Source organism: Trichosurus vulpecula, chromosome 1 (genome assembly GCF_011100635.1).
Source record: "Trichosurus vulpecula isolate mTriVul1 chromosome 1, mTriVul1.pri, whole genome shotgun sequence".
NCBI classification, from domain to species: Eukaryota; Metazoa; Chordata; class Mammalia; order Diprotodontia; family Phalangeridae; genus Trichosurus; species Trichosurus vulpecula.
Genome location: NC_050573.1, coordinates 40,719,606 through 40,745,145, shown reverse-complemented (window position 1 = coordinate 40,745,145; position 25,540 = coordinate 40,719,606).

Genomic DNA, 25,540 nt, shown 5'->3' with positions numbered 1-25,540 from the left:
TTGACACTCTAATGCGATTTAGGGAAAGCTTGTCAAACCAAGGTTGGGCTCATTTATTTGGCTTCTACGCTTGCCTAAAGGGGCTAGAAATAGAAATTTCTAGAAATATACAAGGGCTATAAGGAAAAAGGGGAAGAGACGTGGATTTCAGGCTAGTGATTCCCATTCTGTGAGAATTCGGTAAATTAAAGGAGTATCTAACAATTAGATTGAATTTGAGAGCCATCTCACAGGACAATACAGGACAATAGTCACAGATAGAGCACAACTCCCAGGGGTGGGCATTACCATTGGCACTTCCCTTGAAGCAGTTAGAACTGGTTATTCTCCTGAGAGGAGAGGGGAAAGGAGAAAGTCCATAGGAATACTCACCCCAGGTTATACCCAAACATCAGACCAACCTATACACAGCCTTCAAAGGGAGGCAACACAGTGTAGCAGCTAGATTGGGAATCTGAAAGAACTAGGTTCAAACGGCATATCTAACTCTTACCAGCTCTGTGACTTTCAGCAAAACATTTATTCTCTCTGAACCTCAGTTTTTGAATCTGAAAAATGGGAATAACTGCTGCAGTTCCCACCTCAGAGTAATTTAAGAGGTTAAAAGGAGATAATGTTAAGAATTTCATAAACTTCCAAGACAGAAGATATACATATATATGCATATATACATAATAATTAGTATGAGTATTATCTTGTTCTTTTCATCCTTCTTGATGATATTCCAATAGAAAAGCCTTGAGACAAGTTCTGCTCTAATTCTTTTATAATTCATGTTTTAGAGGCAGGCATGGAGTAGTGGATATTGAGCTGGCTGCAGATTCAGGAAGATGTGTGTTCAAGTTCAGCCTCTGAAACATACTGACTTTGTGACTCTAGGCAAACCACTTACCTCTCAGTGTTGTAGGCTGTTCTCTAAGATTATACATTTCAGAGTGAGGGATAGATGTGTGTGTGTGTGTGTGTGTGTGTGTGTGTGTGTGTGTGTTTAGGTATGTGTATGTGTTTAATCCTGAGTTAAAAGGGACCTTAGATAACACTGAGCCCAATGACCCTAATTTGATATTTGATACCAGTGAAGCCCAGGGAGGTGAAGTTGTTATTGAGATACCTTTAGCTCCTCATTATCCTTTAGAATGTCAGATTTGACAATTGACATTCTCTGGGTATGTGGACAAGTGTGTTAAAAGAATCAATCAACATAGAGTTATTAAGCATCTACTATGTGCTAGGTACTGGGCTAGGTACTGAAAAAAATCCCTTCCCTCAAGGAGTTTACATTCTATTTGGGTATAGAAAAATGTACATAGTTGGTCATTTACAAAATCAATCTATAAAAACCCAGATAATTTTGGAGGGAGAGGCACTACTAGCACCTGGGGCATGGGAATAAGATGATAGAGAAGGTGATATCTGAGAAGAACTTTAAAACTAGAGAATATTGGAGAACCATGCCCTCATACTTGTATACACTTACCTTGACAGGAGGGGAAAGGTTCCCAAATGGATCATGAGATTAACTGGGGTGATTTTCCATTTTAAAGTGGGATAGAGCCCTCTTGGAGCTTGGTGCTTGAAAATTCATGTGGACTGGATTGAGAGAGGAGTTTCTGTGCTTTTAATAAGAGTTAGGTTCTCCTCGTTCCTAATTGAGTCCACCTACTGACAATTTCTTTTTTTTTTCTATTAATTTTTTAAATTTATTTATTTATTTAACATATTTAGTTTTCAGCATTGATTTTCACTAGAGTTTGAATTACAAATATTCTCCCCATTTCTACCCTCCCCCCACTCCAAGATGGCATATATTCTGGTTGCCCTGTTCCCCAGTCAGCCCTCCCTTCTGTCACCCCACTCCCCTCCCATCCCCTTTTCCCTTCCTTTCTTGTAGGGCAAGATAAATTTCTATGCCCCATTTCCTGTGTATCTTACTTTCTAGTTGCATGCAAAAACTTTTTTTGTTGTTTTTGAACATATGTTTTTAAAACTTTGAGTTCCAAATTCTCTCCCCTCTTCCCTTCCCACCCACCCTCCTTAAGAAGTCAAGCAATTCAACATAGGCCACATGTGTATCATTATGTATAACCCTTCCACAGTACTCATGTTGTGAAAGACTAACTATATTTTGCTCCTTCCCAACCCATCCCCCTTTATTGAATTTTCTCCCTTGACCCTGTCCCCTTTCAAAAGTGTTTGTTTTTGATTACCTCCATCCCCATCTGCCCTCCCCCTCCATAATCCCCCCTTTTTATCTTCTTCCCTCTTCTTTCCTGTGGGGTAAGATACCCAATTGAGTGTATATGGTATTCCCTCCTCAGGCCAAATCTGATGAGAGCAAGATTCACTCATTCCCCCCTCACCTGCCCTCTCCCCTCCTCCCACAGAACTGATTCTTCTTGCCACCTTTATGTGAGATAATCCACCACATTCTGTCTCTCACTATCTCACTCTCTCAATATAGTCTTCTCTCATCCCTTAATTTGATTTTATTTCTTTTAGATATCTTCCCTTCACCTCACCCTGTGCCCTCTCTCTCTCTCTCTCTCTCTCTCTCTCTCTCTCTCTCTCTCTCTTTATCTCTCTCTCTCCATATATATATATATATATATATATATATATATATACACATACACATTCACATATATATATATATACATAAACATATATATATATATGCATATTCCCTTCAGCTACCCTAATACTGAGGTCTTCTGCATCATACACATCATCTTTCCATGTAGGAATGTAAACAAAACAGTTCAACTTTAGTAAGTCCCTTGCAATTTCTGTTTCTTGTTCTTTTTCTTGATTACCTTTTCATCCTTCTCTTGATTCTTGTGTTTGAAAGTCAAATTTTCTATTCAGTTCTGGTCTTTTCACTGAGAAACCTTGAAAGTCCTCTATTTTATTGAAAATCCATATTTTGCCTTGGAGCATGATACTCAGTTTTGCTGGGTAGGTGATTCTAGGTTTTAATCCTAGCTCCATTGACCTCCAGAATATCGTATTCCAAGCCCTTCAATCTCTTAATGTAGAAGCTGCCAGATCTTAGGTTATTCTGATTGTGTTTCCACAATACTCAAATTGTTTCTTTCTGGCTGCTTGCAGTATTTTCTCCTTGATCTGGGAGCTCTGGAATTTGGCGACAATATTCCTAGGAGATTTCTTTTTGGGATCTATTTGAGGAGGCGATCGATGGATTCTTTCAATTTCTGTTTTGCCCTGTGGCTCTAGAATATCAGGGCAGTTCTCCTTGATAATTTCTTGAAAGATGATATCTAGGCTCTTTTTTTGATCATGGCTTTCAGGTAGTCCAATAATTTTTAAATTATCTCTCCTGGATCTATTTTCCAGGTCAGTGGTTTTTCCAATGGGATATTTCACATTGTCTTCCATTTTTTTATTCCTTTGGTTCTGTTTTATAATATCTTGATTTCTCATAAAGTCCCTAGCTTCCACTTGCTCCAATCTAATTTTTAAGGTAGTATTTTCTTCAGTGGTCTTTTGGACCTCCTTTTCCATTTGGCTAATTCTGCCTTTCAAGGCATTCTTCTCCTCTTTGGCTTTTTGGAGCTCTTTTGCCATTTGAGTTAGTCTATTTTTTAAGGTGTTATTTTCTTTAGTGTATTTTTCAGTATTTTTTTGGGTCTCCTTTAGCAAGTCATTGACTTGTTTTTCATGGTTTTCTCACATTCTTCTCATTTCTCTTCCCAATTTTTCCTCCACTTCTCTAACTTGCTTTTCCAAATCCTTTTTGAGCTCTTCCATGGCCTCGAACCAGTTCCTGTTTTTCTTGGAGGCTTTTGGTGTAGGCTCTTGCACTTTGCTAACTTCTTCTGTCTGTATGTTTTGGTCTTCTTTGTCACCAAAGAAAGAATCCAAAGGCTGAGACTGAATCTGGGTGTATTTTCAATGCCTGGCCATATTCCCAACCAACTAACTGCACCCTTGAATTTTTCAGCGGGGTATGACTGCTTGTAGACTACAGAGTTCTATGTTCCACATTTGGGGGGGATGTGCCAGCTCTGCCACACTAGCACTCCTCCTTCCCCAAGAACCCCCAACCTGGACTGGGCTCAGATCTTCAGCAGGCTGTGCATTCCTGCTCTGATCCGCCACTTAATTCCTCCCACCAGGTGTGCCTGGGGCCAGAAGCAACTGCAGCTGTAGCTGCCCCACCTCCGCTGCCCTGGGGGCGGTGGCTGAACTGCGAACTCCTTCCACTCCCCCAGCTTTTCCTACTAACCTTCTCTGCTGTCTTTGGTGTTTGTGGGTTGAGAAGTCTGGTAACTGCTGCAGCTCACTGATTCAGGGTGCTAGGGCATGCTCCACCTGGCTCCTGGGCTGGTTGGTCCACGTCGCTCATGCTGGGCTCTGTTCCACTCCCAGCTCCCAGCTCCCAGCTCCGTGTTGGATAGACCTCACCCAGAGACCATCCAGGCTGTCCTGGGCTGGAGCCCTGCTTCCCTCTGCTGTTTTGTGGGTTCTGCAGTTCTAGAATTGATTCAGAGCCATTTTTTATAGGTTTTTGGAGGGACTCGGTGGGGACCTCACACTAGCCCCTGCTTTCCAGCTGCCATCTTGGCTCTGCCCCCCAAGCCTACTGATAATTTCTAATCTAGATATGCATTGTCTTATCCTTAGGGGAGGAGAGGAAGAGCTTGTGTGACTGTAAGCATGAGATCTCATATGACCAAAAGCAATAGAGGAGGCTGTAAGTGCTTTTGCAGTATTTGCTTATATTTTCCCCATTCCTGGAATATTTTTTTCTCTGTGCAAGAACTTGAGAAGTCTATGTGGTCCCATGTTCAGAGTCTCCAATTGACCTATAAGAGGTATCAATTCATTTCCAGAAATGATGGTTTTTCACATTTGTGTTCATAGTTAACACTATTTTCATTATATAGAAGTCATTTTTGAAAGATTTGGAAATGTGTTGTCAGATTTGTAGTTAATAATGTAGTCCATGTGCTTTCTAGTTCAAATTAAGTTAAATTGATAAAATCATTACTGAACTAGGAATCTTGATTGATTTGTTTGTTGGTTAGTTGGTTTTTGTTCTTTGTCCCTGAAGAGGAAAAAATGACATTGCTATGTTGGAGTCAAGGTACATTTTGTCCAACTGTGGCTGATCAGACCAATATGACCGAAGAAGGAAGGCACAAATAGTCCATATGAATTTTGAAGTAGAGATGGCTCTAAATTTGCACAGCATGTGTTTCTTTTGAGCTACTGCAATCCTGCTTCCCCCATCGAGCACAGCGCTTTCTTTGATCCATGCCATGCCATCCTTTGCCAGTGTCTCTCGTGTCGCACAATCAATTCCAAAGTTCTTTGGAGAGTCTAGAAGAATGTCCTTGTGTCACTTCTTCTGATCACTTACATAGTCATAGTCATATATGACCATTTATGCTGATTGTCTCTCTGAAGATTCTCTAGGGAGTGGGGTTTAGCAGTGCAAGTATATGTGACTAAAGATCCAAGGATTTCTGATTAACAACAGATTATTTTGGTCAGGGGACAATAGTGGCAATGGCTGGTGGAGGATGGGGGGCTCTCCCCTATTCTAGAAAGCTACTTAAGAAAGTAATTCACATCCCAAAAAGAAAACTCCTAGGAACACTGTCGCCAAATTCCAGAGCTCCCAGATCAAGGAGAAAATACTGCAAGCAGCCAGAAAGAAACAATTTGAGTATTGTGGAAACACAATCAGAATAACCTAAGATCTGGCAGCTTCTACATTAAGAGATTGAAGGGCTTGGAATACAATATTCTGGAGGTCAATGGAGCTAGGATTAAAACCAAGAATCACTTACCCAGCAAAACTGAGTATCATGCTCCAAGGCAAAATATGGATTTTCAATAAAATAGAGGACTTTCAAGCTTTCTCAGTGAAGAGACCAGAGCTGAATAGAAAATTTGACTTTTAAACACAAGAATCAAGAGAAGCATGAAAAGGTAAACAAGAAAGAGAAATCATAAGGGACTTACTAAAGTTGAACTGTTTTGTTTACATTCCTACATGGAAAGATGATCTGTATGATTCATGAGACCTCAATATCATAGTAGCTGAAAGGAATATGCATATATATATATATATATAGTGTGTGTGTACATATATATACATATGTGTGTGTCTATGTGTGTATATATGTAGGTGTATGTATATATATATATATATGTGTGTGTGTGTGTGTATGTATACACACACACACACAGAGGGCACAAGGTGAGTTGAATATGAGGGGATGATATCTAAAAAAATAAAATCAAATTAAGGGATAAGAGAGGAATATATTGAGAGAGGGAGAAAGGGAGAGATGGAATGGGGTAAATTATCTTGCATAAAAGTGGCAAGAAAAAGCACTTCTCTAGGAAGGGAAGAGGGGGCAGGTGAGGAGGAATGAGTAAATCTTGCTCTCATCGGATCTGACCTGAGGAGGGAATACCATACACACTCAATTGGGTATCTTACCCCACAGGAAAGAAGGAGGAAGAAGATAAAAAAGGGGGGATGATAGAAGGGAGGGCAGATGTGGGTGGAGGTAGTCAAAAACAAACACTTTCGAAAAGGCACAGGGTCAAGGGAGAAAATTCAATAAAGGGGGATAGGTTAGGAAGGAGCAAAACATAGTTAATCTTTCACAACATGAGTATAGTGAAAGGGTTTTACATAACAATACGCATGTGGCCTATGTTGAATTGCTTGCCTTCTTAGGGAGGGAGGGTGGGAAGGGAAGAGGGGAGACAATTTGGAACTCAAAGTTTTAAAAACAGACGTTCAAAAACAACAACAAAAAAAAAAGTTTTTGCATGCAACTAGGAAATAAGATACACAGGAAATGGGGCATAGAAATTTATCTTGCCCTACAAGAGAAGAAGGGAAAGGGGGATGGGAAGGGAGTGGGGTGACAGATGGGAGGGCAGACTAGGGAATGGTGCAACCAGAAAATACGCCATCTTGGAGTGGGCGGGAGGGTAGAAATGGGAAGAAAATTTGTAATTCAAACTCTTGTGAAAATCAATGCTGAAAACTAAACATATTAAATAAATTAAATAAAAAAAGAAAGTAATTCACCCAAAGTCACCCATATAGCAAGTAGCAGAGTTGAATCTCCTTCTTCTAATCCCAAATCCCATGATCTTTCCTCCTTACCACATTCTCCATATCTTTGAAAAAACGATTATGGGGGCAGCTACGTGGCACAGTGAGTAGAGCACCAGCCCTGGAGTCAGGAGGACCTGAGTTCAAATATGGCCTCAGACACTTAACACACTTACTAGCTGTATAATCCTTGGGCAAGTTGCTTAAACTTAATTGCCCTGCCTACCCTCCTCCAAAAAAAGAAGAATGAAAAGAATTATTATAACAGAGGAATTACATTTAATTGGCAAGAGACCAAAGTCCTAAACCATCCTTGAGAGCCAGCTTCTCTTGGATGTTGTTTCACAGTACCAAACTTTGTTGTTTAATTGTGTCTGACATTTTGTGACCCCATTTGGGATTTTCTTGACAAAGATACTGGAGTGGTTTGCCATTTCCTTCTCCAGCTCATTTTACAGATGAGGAAACTGAGGCAAACAAGGTTAAATGACTTGCCCAGGAGTCACTAGCTAGTAAGTGTCTGAGGCTGGATTTGAACTCAGGAATATGAGTTTTTCTGACTCTTAGGGTTTATAACAACAATGCTACTTGCAGCTGCTGTGGAGGTGTAAGACCAATAACACCAGCACACAGGAGGGCTGCTAGCACAGGTTCTTTGATCTGCCTTTCTAAAGGAAAGCAACTTTAAAGGGGTCAACAACTTTTAATTAAACATACATATCATTCACTTAGTTCAGGGGAAATGTCAGCACCCTAAACTTCAGAGAAAATACAAATTGAAATTACAAGCAAAAATTACAAACCGAGAAATAAGGACCAACAGACAGGGTTTCTAAATGTCTGACCAACGTTATACATACATAATTATCAGAGAGAGAAGTATCAACATCTGGGTTTTCAAAGCTAGGGGGTTCCTTAATGGCGACCCAGAGTCTCATCTGGCTAAATCACAGGAACACTCCTCCAATGAGCACACCCCAAAACAAAATGCTAATCTCAGAGTATATATTTTTTCAGAGCCAGAGAGCATCACAACCCTAGTGACCTAGCACCTAATTAGAAATTATCAAAAGGTGTGGGCCTTCCTACAAAACAAGCCTCCCCTAATCAAGCTTCCCTTAATGGGCTCCACATGAGATGTATTAATATGTGGGGAAGATCTTCAATCACATTAACATTACAGGGTTCTATCCTTCAACTCTTCTATCAAACTTTGCTCTTCAGCCATATGACAAGGGGTCTTACTGAACAGGTTTGGATAATTCCATGTAACCCATCCTCACCACCAGAAAAAATAACTGAAAGCCCACACTCTAGTGACAAGGAAAGAGAAAATGTTTTGCTTTTCATTATGAAATAATTTTGATGGCAACTTCTAGCATTCTGAGAAAATTCTGACGCAAGTTTTTAAAATGAAATACATCTTTAACTATAAGACTGCACACTAAAACAAACAAATAGAAATGGTACCACAAATTTTTTTTTCTTAAAACAATCCCCTTAGCAAAGCTAATGATAACTTTAAGGGTACCATTAAGATCACAGATCATGGGAAAATAGGTTTATAATTAGAAGGGATGTTAGAGGTCATTGAATTCAAGCCCCTTGTTGTACAGATCTAATATCCAATAAACAGTTATTAAGTACCTACTATGTGCCAAGGCACTGTGCTAAGCACTGGGGATACAATTAACAATAATAGAGATAGTCTCTGCCCTGAGGAGCCTACAATCCAGTGGGGGAGACAAGAAAGCTTCCTTGTCAGTAGACTTAGAAAGAGGCAGGAAAATAGCGGGGAGGACACTAAGGGGTACCCAGTGCACAGGCGCGTCTCATTCTATAGGCTTGAAAGCAGGCAGAGCAGCCTATGCAGAGGGCAGCCCAATGGCTATCCTCTATAAAGGAAGACATTAAGAGGAATTTGGTATCCTACCCTGCAGGCCTCCAATCTGAGGGGAGAGGAGGCTGAGGCAAGTGGTATCAGTCAAGGCTTACATTGGTACTATGGTGATGAGAACAGAGGTAAGGAGCTTAGCCTGGGGACAACTTCTTGTTCTATGGAGTGGAAACTAAGCAATTGAAACCAGATGAGGAAACTGAGAGTCTCAAATCTTATCTCAGACACTTGCTAGCCCTTTCATGCTGGACAGGTCACTGAACCTATTTGGACTCTAGCTTTTTCATTTATAAAATGAAGAGATTGGATTTCATGGTTTCTTAGGCCCCTTCCTGTTGTGATTCTTTGATCCCATGACTCTCTGGTCTTCCACTACACCATAAGCTCTGCCATTGGGTGTCTGCTAGCTCTACCCGCACCCCAATGACAAGGGCCATGACAGATGGGCACATCGACAGGGCTCTGTTTCATGTTCCAAGAACTTTGCTTTGAATGGAAACGCCATGCAGAATTGTTGCCGGCTGTTCGGTGCTCCGCTCTGGTAATGGGAATGTGGCTTTCGTTTATGTAACTTGAAGCTCAGCATAAAAAGGGTGTAAAAAATAATGCCCATCTCTTATTGTGCAATTACATTAAAACAGAGGCAGCACTCCTGGGGCCGGGAGCCTGGCGGAACACTCCGACTCCCCGCTGAGTCCACATGGAGCCTGGGATTAAAATGGCAGCCAATGCAGAGAGATCTCCTTGCTGCTTGTTATCCCTTTAAAATATCCTACTTAGATGAAATGACTTTCCCCACCCATGCTTGAATGCCTAGATTCCCACTGACTTGCTAGAAATACCAAATAAAAAATCTGAAATGACTGGCAAAAATGGCAGCCGCAGTAGCCACCCCTGATAAACACCTTCAGCAACCCAAACTGGGGCCTAACTCAATGGTGATGGCATGCCTTCTAAAGAAGTTCACCTGCTGGGGGGTGGAGAAGTATTTTAAGCACCTCTAGTATGGCTCAAAGGATTGACAGCTAATGGATAGACTTCAGGACTTGGAGTCAAGGAAACGAATTTAAATACTACCTTGGATATTTACTAGCTCTGGGATCCTGGGCAAGTTACTTAGTTCTCTGAGCCTCAGTTTCCTCATTTGTAAAATGATGGGACTCTGTTTAATAGCATCTAAGTTCCCTTCTGGCCACCAGTCTGTAATCCTATAATTCATGCTGTAGAGTGGAAGGACTATAGAGAGTAGGCCTGGCTTTGGAGTCAGTGCTAAGTAAACACCTCTCCCCTATCACTAGCAATCAATCAAGTACTTTATTAGACAGATGCTCAGTGTCAGGCACTGTGCTAAGTGGTAGAATTGCAAACAAGAATAAAAGACAAGCTGACATTCTAATACTACCTCAGTGAGTGGGTAAAGTGACCTCACTTCCCTGGGTTTCCATTTCTTCATCTGTGAAACAGAGGGGCCGCTAGGTGGTGCCATAATGCATATAACACCAGATCTAAAGTTAGGAAGATTCATCTTCCTGAGTTCAAATCCAGCCTCAGACACTTGCTACCTACATGACCGTGGGCAAGTCACTTAAGCTGGTTGGCCCCAGTTTCCTCATCTGTACAATGAGCTGGAGAAGGAAAAGGTAAATGGCTCCAGCAATGCCAAGGAAACCCCAAATGGGGTCACGAAGAGCTGGACATGGCTGAAAAACAACTGAAACTATAAAACAGAGGAGATTGGACTAGGGGATATCTGATGTTCCTACCAAATTTAAATCTCTGATCCCTCCTTTTATAAATGAGGAGGTTGAGTCCCTAGACAATTAAAGTGACTTGTCCAAGGTCACACAGGGAGTAAGCCAGTAGAAGTTGAATTTAGAGTGAGGTTTTCTCACTCCATAGCCATCATTCTTTCTACTACACCATAGGTCTTTGGCTTCAAAATAATAGATCACATTTTGATTTTCAAAGTGCTTTCTTTACCTCAAGTGCCTATAATAATACCTGATACATACTAGGTGCTAAATAAATGGAAGTTGAATTGAACAGAGGAAATTCAGAGCATAATTGGTCACTAGTCAGTAAGTCTATCAATATCAAAGATTGGTGGGTGGTCCTGAAAATTTTGGGTTATTTCAATATCAAAAAAAGACTCCATAACTCTGTTGAGTCTAATTTCTTTTTCTTTAAGTAAAGCAGTCAATTGAGAAGCATTGATTAAGTGCTTTCTATGTATAAAGCACTGTGCTAGGTGCTAGGGATACAAAGACAATGATGACAAGTACCTATATAAGGATAGACAGAAAAATGTAAATAGAATTCAGACATGGTAGTTAAACCCATGGTATTGTTGCTTAGTCATCCAGTTGTGTCCAGCTCTTCATGACTCCATTTGAGGTTTTCTCAGAAAAGACACTGCAGTGTTTTGCCATTTCTTTCTCCAGATCATTTGACAGATGGGGAAACTGAGGCAAACAGGGTTGACTTGCCCAGGTTCACAAAACTATTAAGTGTCTAAAGGCCAAATTTGAAATGATAAAGGTGAGTCTTCCTGATGCCAACCCTAGTGCTCTACCCACTGCACCACCTAGCTGCAAGTTCATGTAGAAATTAGTGCTTATGCTGAATTTTGAAGGAAGAGAGTGAATCTACAACCATGCCCTATCCTATCTTTCCAGGCACGTCACACTAACTGAGAAGTAAGGTGACTTGGCTATGGCGACCCAGCTAGTGAGTTTCTGAATCCAGACCTCCACAATCTGAGTCGAACCTTCTAGACCATGTCATCTCACACTACTACAAATAGCTTTGTCCATTGCCTTCATTGATTTTAATAAGATGATGACAAGTACCTGTATAAGTATAGACAGAAAAATGTACTCAGAACTCATACAGGTAGTTAAATGTGTGGCAGTTGATGAAGGAGAACCCTAGTAGGTGAGCGAGTTTAGAAAAGTCTTCATGTAGAAGGTGGTGCTTATACCGCATTTTGAAGGAAGAGGGGAGTCTGTGAGGTAGAGATGAGAAGGGAATATATTCTGGGCAAGGGGAAAGCTATAGCACAAGAACACAGAGATATATAAGAAGCCGAGAGAAGGCCACTTTGGACGGATTGCAAAGACAGTGTAATGAGGCTGGAAAGATAGGATAGAACATGGTTGTGAAAGGTTTTAAAAGCCAAACCAGGAGTTTATAATGAGTCAGAGTCAATGGGGGAGGAGAAGAAAAAATTAGGGTTTATTAAATAGGGGTATACCATGATCAGATTTTAACTTAAGAAAATCACTTTGGTAGCTATTCAAGACAGGGAGACCAATTTGGAAGCTCTTAAAATAACCTGTGCAAGAGGGTGATGAGAGCATGAATTAAGGCAGTAGCTTTCTGAATGGAAAGAAAGAGGTTGTATGAAAGTTCTGTTGTGGCTACAGAAAAATCAAGATTTGGTAACTGGTTAGATATGTGAAGTGTCAGGGATAGCATCAAAGTTACAAAGTTTTGGAATAGAAAGATGGTGGTGTCGTTGATGGAAGTATCAAGGATTGGAAGAAAAGGGATGGCTAGAGGAGACAATAACATCTCCAAGACTTATAGTTTGAAATACCCCAAAGGTGATGCAGCACTAAAGTTCAGAGGAGATAGTACAGTTGGATATATAGATCTTTGAATCATGAGCCCAGATATGGTAATTTAGCCCATTGAAACAAATAAGAAAATAGAGGTTGGGGTGGAAATATTTTTCTAGGGGTTTGGCTGAGAAAGTGAGGAATACGGCAATGGTTTGAGGGGATGTTTGGGTCTGGTAAAGATTTTTTTTAAGTATGGGAGACACTTGGGCATCTTTGAAGGCAGCAGGAGAAAGGAGAAGGTTTGAAAGTGAGATAGGGAATCAATTAAGGAGGCATAAAGAAATTATCTTGCTGCAGTGATGATTCAGTTGAAGTCATCAATTTCTATCATACCCTGTCAGTATAGTTGAATGATATCTTCCAGTTCTGTTCAACAGCATTTGAGTAGGAGCATAGGAGCTGAATAGTGAGGGTAACCCAGGGTTTTGTTTTGATGTCGTCAGACAAGGGGATAAAGGATTCCAGAGGAGAGCATGGTATACTGAATTGGGTAACCACAGGAGAGGAAGGGAAATGAAGTCCATTCCATTGTCTGATAAAGAATTTTTAATTTATGGAATTAAACAAGCACTTTCAAAATACTGTATGATTAAAAAAGATAATCACACATGAAACTGCAAATCTATTATGTAGAGCATTTAAATACATAATAAAATTATCAAGTATTTTTTTTCTTTTTCCCCATCCTCTCCCCACTCTAGAGATGGTTATCATTAGACACACACAAACACACACACATACACGAATATATACACATACATGCATATATATATACACACATATATGCACAAACACATAGATGTAAAACTATACTATACATACTTCTATTTATCAGTTCTTTCTCTGGATGAAGAATGTGTTTCTTCATATGTCCTTTACTGTTAATTTGGGTATTTATAATAGTCAAAATGATTAATTCACTCACAGTTGTTCTTTAAACAATACTGTTACTGTATACAACGTCATCTTGGTTCTGCTTATTTAGCAAAGTACTGAGGAACAGAAAGTTAAGAGGTGTCAATTGGGGGAAAAGAATGGTTTTAGGTAGGTGGAGGTGGAGGCAGAAATAGTATGACAGAAGGTTTTGGTCAGATAGAGGAATGTCAGAGTTTTTAACTAGGGGAGTGGGACACATATGAGTGATGGTGAGATCCAACTTGTGACCAACCATTCCTATTTGTTGCCGAGATTCAGTGAACTTAACTATAGAACTTAAGGATTATAGAACTTAAGGATTTTGAGGAATTAGATGGTTAGGGGGCTTGAGGGAGAATCAGTGTGGGTATTGAAGTCCCCTAGTATGACAATAGGAGTTGGGGAAGAGTAGAAGATGGTTAGCAGGGTGCTAAAATCCTTGAGAAAGGAGGGAAGATGTTCTGAGGTCCAGTATAAAGCAACCACACCACCATAATCTAGAATTGAATAGAAAATTTTGATCCTATGAATGTTGAAGGCGATAGTGCTAAGAAACAGCAGCCAAGAGAGAATCTGGGAATGGAAGTTGGGAACAATGAGTAATCCAACCCTTCTTGTAGAGCCATTGTGTCAAGAGGTTTTGGTGAAGGTGTAGACACTTGTGGAAAGGAGCACCAGGGATAAAGAATAGTTAGGGAGCAACAAGGTCTCAGTGAGGGCAAACAGACAAAATAAATATGAGAGAAAAAAGTTTTCCCTAGACCCTCTACCATTTCAGAAGGACACACAGGGCAGATAGCTGACAATTTCTCAACCAGAGTCACTCCTCAAGATTTCATCATGCTTTTGCTCCAAGTACCTTCCCTCTCACCCTATATCCCCCTTTTCAGCTTCTTTTTATATGTTGTCTCCCCCATTAGAATGTAAGCTTCTTGAGGGAGTGTCTGTCTTTTGCCTTTCTTTGTATTCCCAATGTTAAGCACAATGACTGGCACATAGTAGGTGATTACTAAATGTTTATTGAATGACTGAAAATGTTCCAGGACAAAGGACATTTGTTAACTATGGAACAGGAATTCAAGAGGGCACAATGGAAGTGATGAACATGGATAAGATAGGATTGAAGAGAATAGAGATGAGCGAACAGAAAGTAAGAACTGGGATAGTGTTCTCTCATGTGGCCAGTGGTTGATAAATACAAAGTTAAGGGAGAAGAGGTAGTAAGGAATTACTCATTTATTTGTATAAATATTTAATAAATATATTTAAAATATTCAGCATAAATATTTAATAAATATAATTTACTAAGCATTTACTATAGGTTGTAGAAGTGATAGTGGGTGACAGATATACAATAAAATTCACAATCACCAAGTGGTGTTTTGTTGAACAAAGGCCAGGAGGAGAGAGTCTTAGTCATTCTCACCAGCTTGTCCTAGGGTGGGGGAACAGATGACAGTTGGGGTGAGGAGCTCCAGTAGGGTTAGTGGAAGACACAGGTACTAGACAGCTCAGGCTAATGGTAATCTTCCTCTGGGACACAATGGGGGCAGGGGAAGGAATGGCAGTTGGCAGGTGGTATTTGTTCAGGTGCATCCTCCAGGCCCACAGATGATGCCAGGCAGTACTGCCAGGCTGGATCTAGGCCTTGGGGAAAGCCCTGCCTGATGCTGGGGATATTTCTGCTCCCTCTACCTTTACTGTTATCCCTGCTGTAGCCACACCTGTTCTTCCTCTTTTAAGGTGACTATGGGAGGGACAAGGAAGAATAAGGACAATGGGCTAGGCATGCTGCGGCAGGAGCAGAGAACACTGGACTGGGCCTGGGTCTAAAGGCATCTAGGCCTGCTACCATTCCAGAAAGTTAACTTCTTAAGGCCTATGGTTCTCAGTTGCCATTGCTTGCTGATTTTTGCAAGGTTTTGGGTTGTTTTTTTTAAAACTAAAAATATCTCAGGTGGGCTCTCATAGCTGCGGAGTTGTATTTATTTCTAAGGGAAAATAGCTCTTCTGGGTGGCTCAGTGGATAGAGCACTAGACCAAAAGTCAGGAAAGACCTGAATTCAAATTCAATCACACAAACTTGCTAGCTCTGTGACCCTGGGAAAAACACTTTACCCCTGTCTGCCTCAGTTTCTTCATATGTAAAATGGAGATAATAATGGCACCTGCCTCCTAGGGTTGTTATGATGACAAAATGGGATAATATTTGTAATGCACTGTGCACACCTTAAAATACTATATAAATTATGATTATTGTTTTATTATCATTAGCATTATCCTCTTTAACTAATCAACACAAATTTCTTTTTTTTCTTTTTTTTTTTGAAGGGGGGAAGGCAGGGCAGTTGGGGTTAAGTAACTTGCCCAAGGTCACACAGCTAGTAAGTGAGGATGGATTGAACTCGGGTCCTCCTGACTCCAGGGCCAGTGCTCTATTCACTGCACCACCTAGCTGCCCCCAACACAAATTTATTAAGCACCTATTATGAGCCAAGCACTGTGCTAAGCTCTGGGGTTACAAAGGCAAAAATAAAACAGTTTCCACCACCAAGGACCTTACATTCTATTGGGGGAGGGCGGTGAAAAGGAAGGAACAAGGGTACACACACAAGTAAATACAAAATGTTACCCATTCTTAGGTCTTTGGTGAATACCCCTAGAATCACCTAGTCTGAGAGACCAGCTCCATGGACTGAGGCATCTTTGCCAATGAGCCCACAGCTGCGTCAATATCAGCATCCGCCATCTTTTTTTTGTCTCCTACCGTCTCGTCATTCAGGGTTGCTGAGATAGAACATTTCCTTGCATCTTGACAACTCAAAGCTGCCTGTTAGAGGGCTGTCACCACAGCAGATGCAGGAGCTTATCTCTGGATGGTTGTATTGTATCAGATCTGTCACTCACAATCCATGTAAACATCATTTCACAGATCTTCAGTTTATCTGCAGTGCTGTTGGATGTGAGGTGATGCAGTGGATAGAGTACCCCGCCTAGAGTCAGAAGGACCTGAGTTCAAATGCAGCTTTAGGCACTTCCTAGCTATATGACCCTAGGCAAGTCCCTTAACCCTGTTTGCCTTAGTTTCCTCATCTGCAAAATGATCTGGAGAAGAAAATGGCAAACCACTCCAGTATCTTTGCAAAGAAAACCCTAAATGGGGTCACAAAGAGTCAAACATGACTGAAATTACTGAATAATAACTGTCAGTTATTATTAACTGAAGGTGCTGTTTCCTGGGGATAGAGATGAAACCCTTTTGGGAGATTTTTCATTCTTTTTTTAACAAAAGAATAGGATTTGCAGCTAAAAGAAACTTTAAAGATCATTTAGTCCTACTCCATTTGGGGTCAGGAAGACCTGGGTACAAATCCTGCCTGGAACACCTGTTAAGCTATGTGACCATAGTCAAGCAAGCCACTTAACATTACTTAATCTAAGTTTCTTCCTCCTTAAAATACCAGTGGTCCCTATCTCACTGGACAAATGCAGCTCAAATGCAGATGATGTACATGAAGCACTTTGCAAACTTTAAAGTATTATGCAAGTAACAGTATTATATTTTTGTAAATTCTGGCCAAGAACATATCCAGAGCTTCGGCTTCTGGGTCTGATCTTGGGGCTCCTTATCTCAAAAGGGTCAGTTTCTCTCTAGCCTATGGCCCCTACTAGAATTTGTTGTTCAGTTGTTTTTCAGTTGTGTCTGACTCTTGGTGACCCCATTTGGAATTTTCTTGGCAGAGATACCGGAATAGTTTGTCATTTCCTTCTCTGCCTCATTTTACAGATAAGGAAACTGAGGCAAACATGGTTAAGTGATTTGCCAAGGGTAATATGGCTAACAGGTGTTTCAGGGCACACTTGAACTTAGGAAAATGGGTCTTCCTAACTCCAGGCCCAACAGTTTATCCACTCTGCCACCTAACTGGAATTGCTCCAAGAAAAAAAAATCTTTTATATATTCACTGATCACTAAGCATTTGTTGAGGTGTGCCATGTACTGTGTGAGCCATTAGTAATACAAAGACAGAAAAAAATGAAAGCCCTTGCCCACAGAGAGCCTAGAGTTTATACAGTGAAACAACATACATGCAAATAAGTTTATACAAACAAGTACGAGACAGGTGGGGGAAGGCACTAGTATCTGGGGAGAGATCGGGAAAGAACTCATGAGAGAAAAGGCCTTTGAGCTGAGGTTTAAAGGTAATTAGATTTTAAGAGGCAGAGGTGAAGAAGGAGTGTGTTCCATAATGGAGAACATCCCATTCAATGACATCACAATAACTGCATCTAGATTTCTCCAAATGTGGGTAAAAGAATCTCCAGATTCAGTACAAGCACTTGGGGTATGATATGGTTATCAAGTATAGGACAGCTTTTTTATTTTCCTGGTCCCACCAAAAAAGCAAAAAAGAGAATGTATGCATACAGGTCTTGAACTGAATCAGAAACACAGATCACTCAAATAGCAGTCAGTTCCATGCTCCCAGTCCCTCCAACAAGGAAAATTAAACTTGACATTTCTATTAGAGCAACAGCCTTAATTACACGGGAACCCCTTGCTCCTACAAATTCATACACTGTCCCTTCCAGAGTTGTAATGCTACCTTGTGGTTTGCACTCTTTCCTCCACTGCCCCCACCACCAGCACTGGAAGATAGTCTTTGGGGGTTACTGAACAAGCATTTGAGCAATCCACTTTCCAAGAGCCCTCCCCTCAGGCCACTTACAAAGACAAGTCTATCAAATCCATGTGTTTCTACAACAAAGCACTAACAGTTACTCTGGGGCAGAAAGGGGTAGGAGTGGGGGAGAGAAAGAAATCCTTTCTTACCTCTCAAACTCAACTGTTTTTATCCAGAGAAAGGTATAAGGGGAAAAGACAAAGAGGAAATCCTTAAGTAAGATCAACCAAATTACTTTTGTAGACTAGGGGAAGGGAAATAGATATTCAGTCGGGGAGGGGGAGTTTCATCAGGAGGGGACCCCAGTATCTAAAACCTAATTAGTCTCTGAAATCCAATGGCACCAGTGAAACACAATGGCACCATTGGGTATGCTCATACTACATTAGAATGCATCCTTCCAGATAATGGTCCATTCCCTGCAAACGCATTATGTTGATTAGGGGAACTGATTTCCTACATTAAATTATTATCATGATTGATAAGAAATCATGTGACATAACATCATATGATATCACAGGATATGATGCAATGCAATACATATAATAAAATACAATATAGCATAATGGAATATAACAACATAGCATAGTACAATGTGATACAATACAATACATATAATATGATACAATATGATATATTATGTGATATGATATGATATGATTAATATAATACAATAGATGATGGTGGTGGTGGTTGAGGTGATGATGGTGATATAGAGTAGGAAATTAAAGAGCAGAAAAAGAGAAGAACTTGTCCAGGGTCATACAGATGATGAGTAACAGAATCTAAATTTCTATCTATGGCCTTCACCTCCCATACCTTTACTGTGTGCAAAATCTGACATTACCTCCCCTCTCTATGTTTTCTTCTAGCCCATCATAGTAATCATTACCAATGCAAACTGAGGGTTTCTTACTAGGTTACACTAGGTACAGGTGGAAATAATCAGCCTTATCACCCATACAGTCAATAAACGTTCTGATTCAGAAGTCAGATTAGTCCTGTAATCAACTCCAGCTCCTACCTCCTTGCTTTGGGGGTACATCGCAGCAGTTGGGATAGCACTCCTCCCTTGAGTGACCCCTTCTTTCTGAGAGGTTATATTCCTCTATAGTTAGAGGGAAATGGATTTTTAGCCTGGGATCCATGTGATAGAGAAGTTCCCATGGCATGGAAAAATATAGCCAAGGCTTGAAATTCAGGCTAGGGATTTTATCTCTACAAGGTAACATCTTCCCTTGCTTGTCCTTATACAGGGGATCACAAAGGACAAGCCAGGAACTAGAGGAAGCTGATTCTGGAGAAACAGAAATGGACATTTCCAGGATTACTACTCTCCATGCTTTAGCCAAACTGCCCTATTTCTTTTAGTCTTATGGGCAACATGCCTGTTCTCACCTCTGTGAAAGGTTCGTAAGTCATCTGCCATGACCTCCACCTCTTGGAAATCCTAGCGCCCTATGATCCGGGGCTCAAAAACCACCACTTTTAAGAACTCTTCCCTGATTGTCCCAGGATTCCCCACTCCAAAATTTCTTCGTATTTATTTGTTATACAGAATGTCTCAGGGTGCAATTTTTAAGAGCTTAAATGAATAGATTTAATAGCTTTAAGCTGCACCAAGACTTTTGGCACATAGTATCTATCATGAATTTACTTTCCTTTGAACATGTTCTATTACTCCAGTAGAATGTAAGCTTTTTAACGACAGGAACTATTTTTCTTTTTGCCTTTATGGTTCCAGGTAAAAAAAACCTGCTTAACAAATCAACCAATTAATAGACCCTTATTAATAACCTCCCGTGTACCAGGAACTATGCCAAACCCTGGGCATACCAAAAAAAATCTTCTTCAAGGCATTTATATTCTGATGAGGAAGATAATAGGTACATATATAGGAATAGACAAGATACACAGAAAGTAAATATAAGGTAGCCTTAGAGGGGAAGGCACTGGAATCTGGGGGGACTGGGAAAGAGGGAAAGGTGGTACTGGGGTGAGGAGGTCCTGGAGAGGAAAGACAGAGATTCCAAGTGGTGGAGATGAGGCAGGAGAGCATTCCAGGTTTGGAGAACAACCACCCCCCCCCCCAAAAAAAAGACACATAGATGGAAGGCTGAATGGTATGTGTGAGGAACAATTAAGAAGGTCAGTTTGACAGCTAACATTTCGATAATGCTTTAAAGTCTTCAGTGCTCTTGACATATTATCTTATTTGATCCACCCAACAACCCTGGAAGGCAAGGGCTTTACTTGGAGAGGAGTAATGAATAGTAAGACTAGAAATGTAAGACAGGGTCAGATTTTTCGAAACTTTAAATAATGAAGTACTTTGCACTTGATCCTAAGAAGAGGAGGGTTTATTGGGGAGGGGGGGTGATGTGGTTAGACCCGCACTTTAGGAAAATTACTTTGATAGCTATATGAGGGATTCATTGGGGTTTGGGGGAGTTTTGAGGCAAGGAGACTAATTAGGAGGCTACCACAATCATCCAGGCAAGAGATGATAAAATCCAGAACCAGGGCTGTGGTTAAGTGAATGGAAAGAAGGAAATATACGTGAGACACATGGAGAAATAACTTAGAAAGTGTGGCAACTTATCGGATACCTGGGGTGAAGGAGGATGAGGAGTCAAATAGGATACTCAGTTTAGTTGTTTTTTGGTCATATATGACTCTCCATGACCCCATTTGGGGTTTTCTTGGTAGGGATACTAGAGTGGTTTGCCTTTTCCTTCTCCAGCTCATTTTACAGATGAGAAAACTGAGGCGTGAAGCCAGTTGCCCAGGGTCACACAGTTAGTAAGTGTCTGAGGCCAGATTTGAACTCTGAAAGATGAGTCTTCTTGACTTCAGGCCTGGCACTCTATCCACTATAGCACCACCTAGCTGCCCAAGTATCAAGTATGATACCAACTTTATGAACATGGGTGACTAGGGGAGTAATGCCTGTAAAAGTAATGGGGAAGTTTGGGGAAAAGTGAGGTTTGAGGATAAAAGATAATAGGTCCTTTTCTGAACCCTTTGAGTTTGAAATACCTATGAGGGGGGGCAGCTAGGTGGCACAGTGAGTAGAGCACCAGCCCTGGAGGCGGGAGGACCTGAGTTCAAATCCAGCCTCAGACATTTGACACACTTACTAGCTGTGTGACCTTGAGCAAGTCACTTAACCCCAATTGCCCTGCCTTTCCCTGCAAAAAAAATACCTATGAGGACTTTATTTCAAATACCCAATAGGCACTTCATTATATGGCACTGAGGCTAAGAGATAAACTAGGGCACCAAGACAACAGTGTTGAATGCTGCAGAGATGTCAAGAAAGATGAAAAGTAAGAAGAGAAATAAGAGAGTGATGGTGGTCATTGTCCTTCATTCTCAAAGAGGACAAATTACATCACTGTCAGGGCCATTGTCCAACTGTATGTCCACCTGTGATTGATCAGACGAATATGGGCTTGGAATGCTCTATCACAGGTCAGGCACAAATAGTCCATATGAACATTTGGGGTGGATATGTCTCTTAAGCTAATGCAATTCTGCTTCACTCATAGGGCACAGAGCCTTCTTTGATACAGGCACTCCACACTGGGTGGTCCTTTGCCAGCATGTCCCATGTAACACAATTGATTTTCCAAAGTTCAGCAGTTGCAACTGAGTAATGAGATTGGAAACCAGTTTGCAGAGTGTTTAAAAGAGAGGCACCAAATGTAGATGGTTTATTTTAGGAACTTACCTGAGAAAGGGAAGAAAGATATAGGATGACAACTATTAGGGATGGTGAGGTCTACTGAGTATTATATAAAGATGGGGAAAATGGGTGTGTTTGTAGATAGCTAAGAAGGAAACAATAGGTAGAGAGAGAAAGAAAATTGAAAGAGAGATAATAGTGATGAGTTATAGATTTATTCAAATGTAGGTATCTAAGTATCAGACCTTTCAGACCAGACTGAAGTAAAGCTACGTCAGAATATCAAAGAATCATAGAATGTAAGAATTGGATGAGACCTTAGAAGCCACACTCTCATTTTACAGATGAAGAAATTAAGGCCCAGACAGAGGCAGTGATTTATGCAAGGTCACTTGGGAGTAGAAGTTGAAATCAAAATTCAAACCCGAGTGCTTTGTCTCTAAAGTCAGCACACTACACTCATCACTCTTCCCGTCAGGTTTTACATAGGGAACTGTGGAATACTGATATTCAGATTCTAAACTTATGATAAAAAAGTTAACAATGCCTTTCATTTTTATAGCCCTTTGCAAGTTTGCCAAACCTTGCATGCATCATCTTCTTTAAACCTTGTAACAGTCCCATGAAAAAAGCAAGAAAGAAGGTGTGAGTAAACCCCACAGGCACTGGCCTATTGAAGCCATAGACTTTCCAGCAAAGCAAAAGTTTCCAGTAATACCAACCCAGATAATTTTGTTTCCAGCTATACCACCGCCAATGATTTGGATGACTCCATTCCCAATTGTCACTTCTGATGAATTCATTTCCATTACTGTCTCAGACAACTTACAATTTATAACATGATTTTAAAATGTTTTCTCATGTTTTATGGATTTCTTCCCTTTTGGTACAATTAAAGTATGCACCCCTTTCATTTACTTCTGGGCACTAAATGATTTATTTAATGTTTTAAAAAAGAGGCAAGAAAACAATTACTACCTTCATTTTCCAAATAATGTGAAGGCTAAGGCAGGAAGTACCTTGATCCGCCCAAGGTCACACAGTTAGTAATTGGGGAAAGGGGGAAGGAGGGAACTGAGCTCTTGTGATTGCTATCCCAGCCTACATCCCACCACCCCATGCTGCCTCACAGTGGGAAGCAGAGAAGGAAACCAAAAATAGGGCCCTCCAAAGACATTGCCCATTTTCCCAGTTGCTCCACACACACTGATTGAGCACAGATGCTTGTGTAATGATGATGAATTGAGCAGATTCACAGTGCCTGTCATGGCAGTCAATCAAGTGGTCTTTCATCAGCCCAGTGAGTTCTCACATGCCAGCAGAAGCAGCAGAGGGCTTTCCTCGGCTCCAAAGAATTAAGTATGTTTCTTCATTAAAGCATGTAGAATATATTAAGGAGAAATAAATGCACTCTGATGGGATGTGGTTGTCCTTTCACCTATGAAGCTCAATGGATCATTTACAAACACTCTATTTAGCCCCGTAGTGCCCTAAGAGGCTGGAGTTATTATCTTTGCTGTACACAAGGATGTAAACTGGGAAATTAAGTGTTTCCCCAACCTCCTACTGTGAGTCAGTAATGGTCCTGACTCTTGCTAACCCCAGGTCCCTTGTACTAAGCAGTATAAAATCTGCTCTTCCTTGAACCATAAAATTCATACTTTAAAGCCAAGTTCATTGGCAGTTTGCCAGGCGTGTGAATTTCTGTGGATCAACTTTCTGCAGGAAGTTGACATCCATAGTTGAGCTCATGTGCAATGTAAGATTGCACTAGAAGGGGGAGGGGTGGTAGATTACACTCAGGTCTTGAATATTTAATCCAAGCAATTTCCTACTTGGCATGCTACCCTCTATTCCATAGGAGGTAGGGAAGTGAATGATTAAGCTGAGATACCATAAGGACAGATGCTGATTAGCTAGAGCAAGGGCCAAGGCTGAAAGCTGGAATGGCAAGGTGAGCAGAAGATTTGGAACGCTGTATCTGGTCTTAGTCTATGCTCCTATGGTCCTCCTACCTTTGACAGACTAGAATACAGGCCTGGGTCAAGAGAGATGGAATTTAATTGAGAAATTTTATACCTTACCCTTAACATAGGGAAAGCAAGGTTACGCAGCAGTTGGTCTTCAAAGGATCTGCGGTTTTCATAAAGAATTACAGAACTAGCCTCAGTCCCTCTCCTGAACTCAACTTTGCCAATTGTCTATTGGAAATCTACAATTGGATTCCCATAGGTATCTTGAACTCAACGCATTCAAATCAGAGCTTGTCTTTTCTCCCAAACTTTCCCCTCTTCCCACCCTCTCTACTTCGGTCAAGGACACCAATCAATCCACCACTAAATATTTATTAAGCACTTACTAATGCCAAGCACCATATTAGTCTCAGAGGATATACAGACAAAAATGAACCGAAATAAAATGTTAGCCTTTTGAAGTTAACCAAAGAAATTTATAATCTTAGAGTCATCTTTGTTTTTTTGTTCTTTTCCCACCTCCAACTTCCAACCAGTTTCAAAGTCTTCTCATTTCTACCTTAACTACACATCTCCCTTCCTTCCCCTTCCTACCATAGCTACCATCCTCATCCAGGTCCTCATCACCTATCGTCTGGACCATTATAATTATCTCCTAATTCACCTCTCTGCATCTAGTCTCTTCCCCCTCTAACCCTTATTACTTATACACATTTTCACAGGCCACAACTCTGACTATCTTACTTTATAACTCATGCGCCTCCTAGGGCTCCCTCTTGCTTCAAGGAGGAAACTAACTCATTTGGCTTTTAAAACCCTTGTAAGTCTGGTTCCATCTTACCTTTCAAGGCTTATTATACACTACTCTCCATCATATAATCTATGTTCTAATCAAAATAGTATGTTTACTGTTTCCCTCAACATGATATTCTATTTCCAGTCTCTTTGCATTGTGTTGACTGTACCCCACACCTGGAATGCACTCCCTTATCCCTAAAAATTCAGTTCAAATATCATCTCCTATAAAAAGTATGTCTCTTGGTGCTCACCATCCAAGAAGTTATTCAATCTATACTTTGCATTCAATTATCTATGAATATATTGTTTCCCCAAGTTCTAGCATGTGTTTCTTGGGGGCAGAGGCTATTTCATTTTTATATTTGTATTTCCTTAAACAGACACAATAGCCTTTCCCCCAAGATGGTGCCGAAGGTGAAGAAGGAATCCATTGTCCCTCCCCAAGACAGAAGTCAAGTCCAAGGCCTTGAAGGTCAAGAAGGTGGTGCTGAAGGGTGTCAATAGCCACAAAAGAAGAAGATATGAATATCCCCCACCTTTGGGTGACCCAAGACACTAAGACTAAGAAGGCAGCCCAAATACCCTCAGGAAAGTGCCCCTCAGATAAACAAGTTTGATCACTATGCCATCATTAAGTTCCACTTGACCACTGAGTCTGCTATGAAGAAGATTGTCTTCATTATGGACATCAAGGACAACAAGCATCAGATCAAGCAGGAAGTAAAGAAGCTGTATGACATTGACATGGCCAAGGTCAACACATTGATGTGACCTGATGGAGAGAAGAAGACCAATGTCCAACTTGCTCCAGACTGTGATGCTCTGAGATGTTGCCAACAAAATTGGAATCATCTTA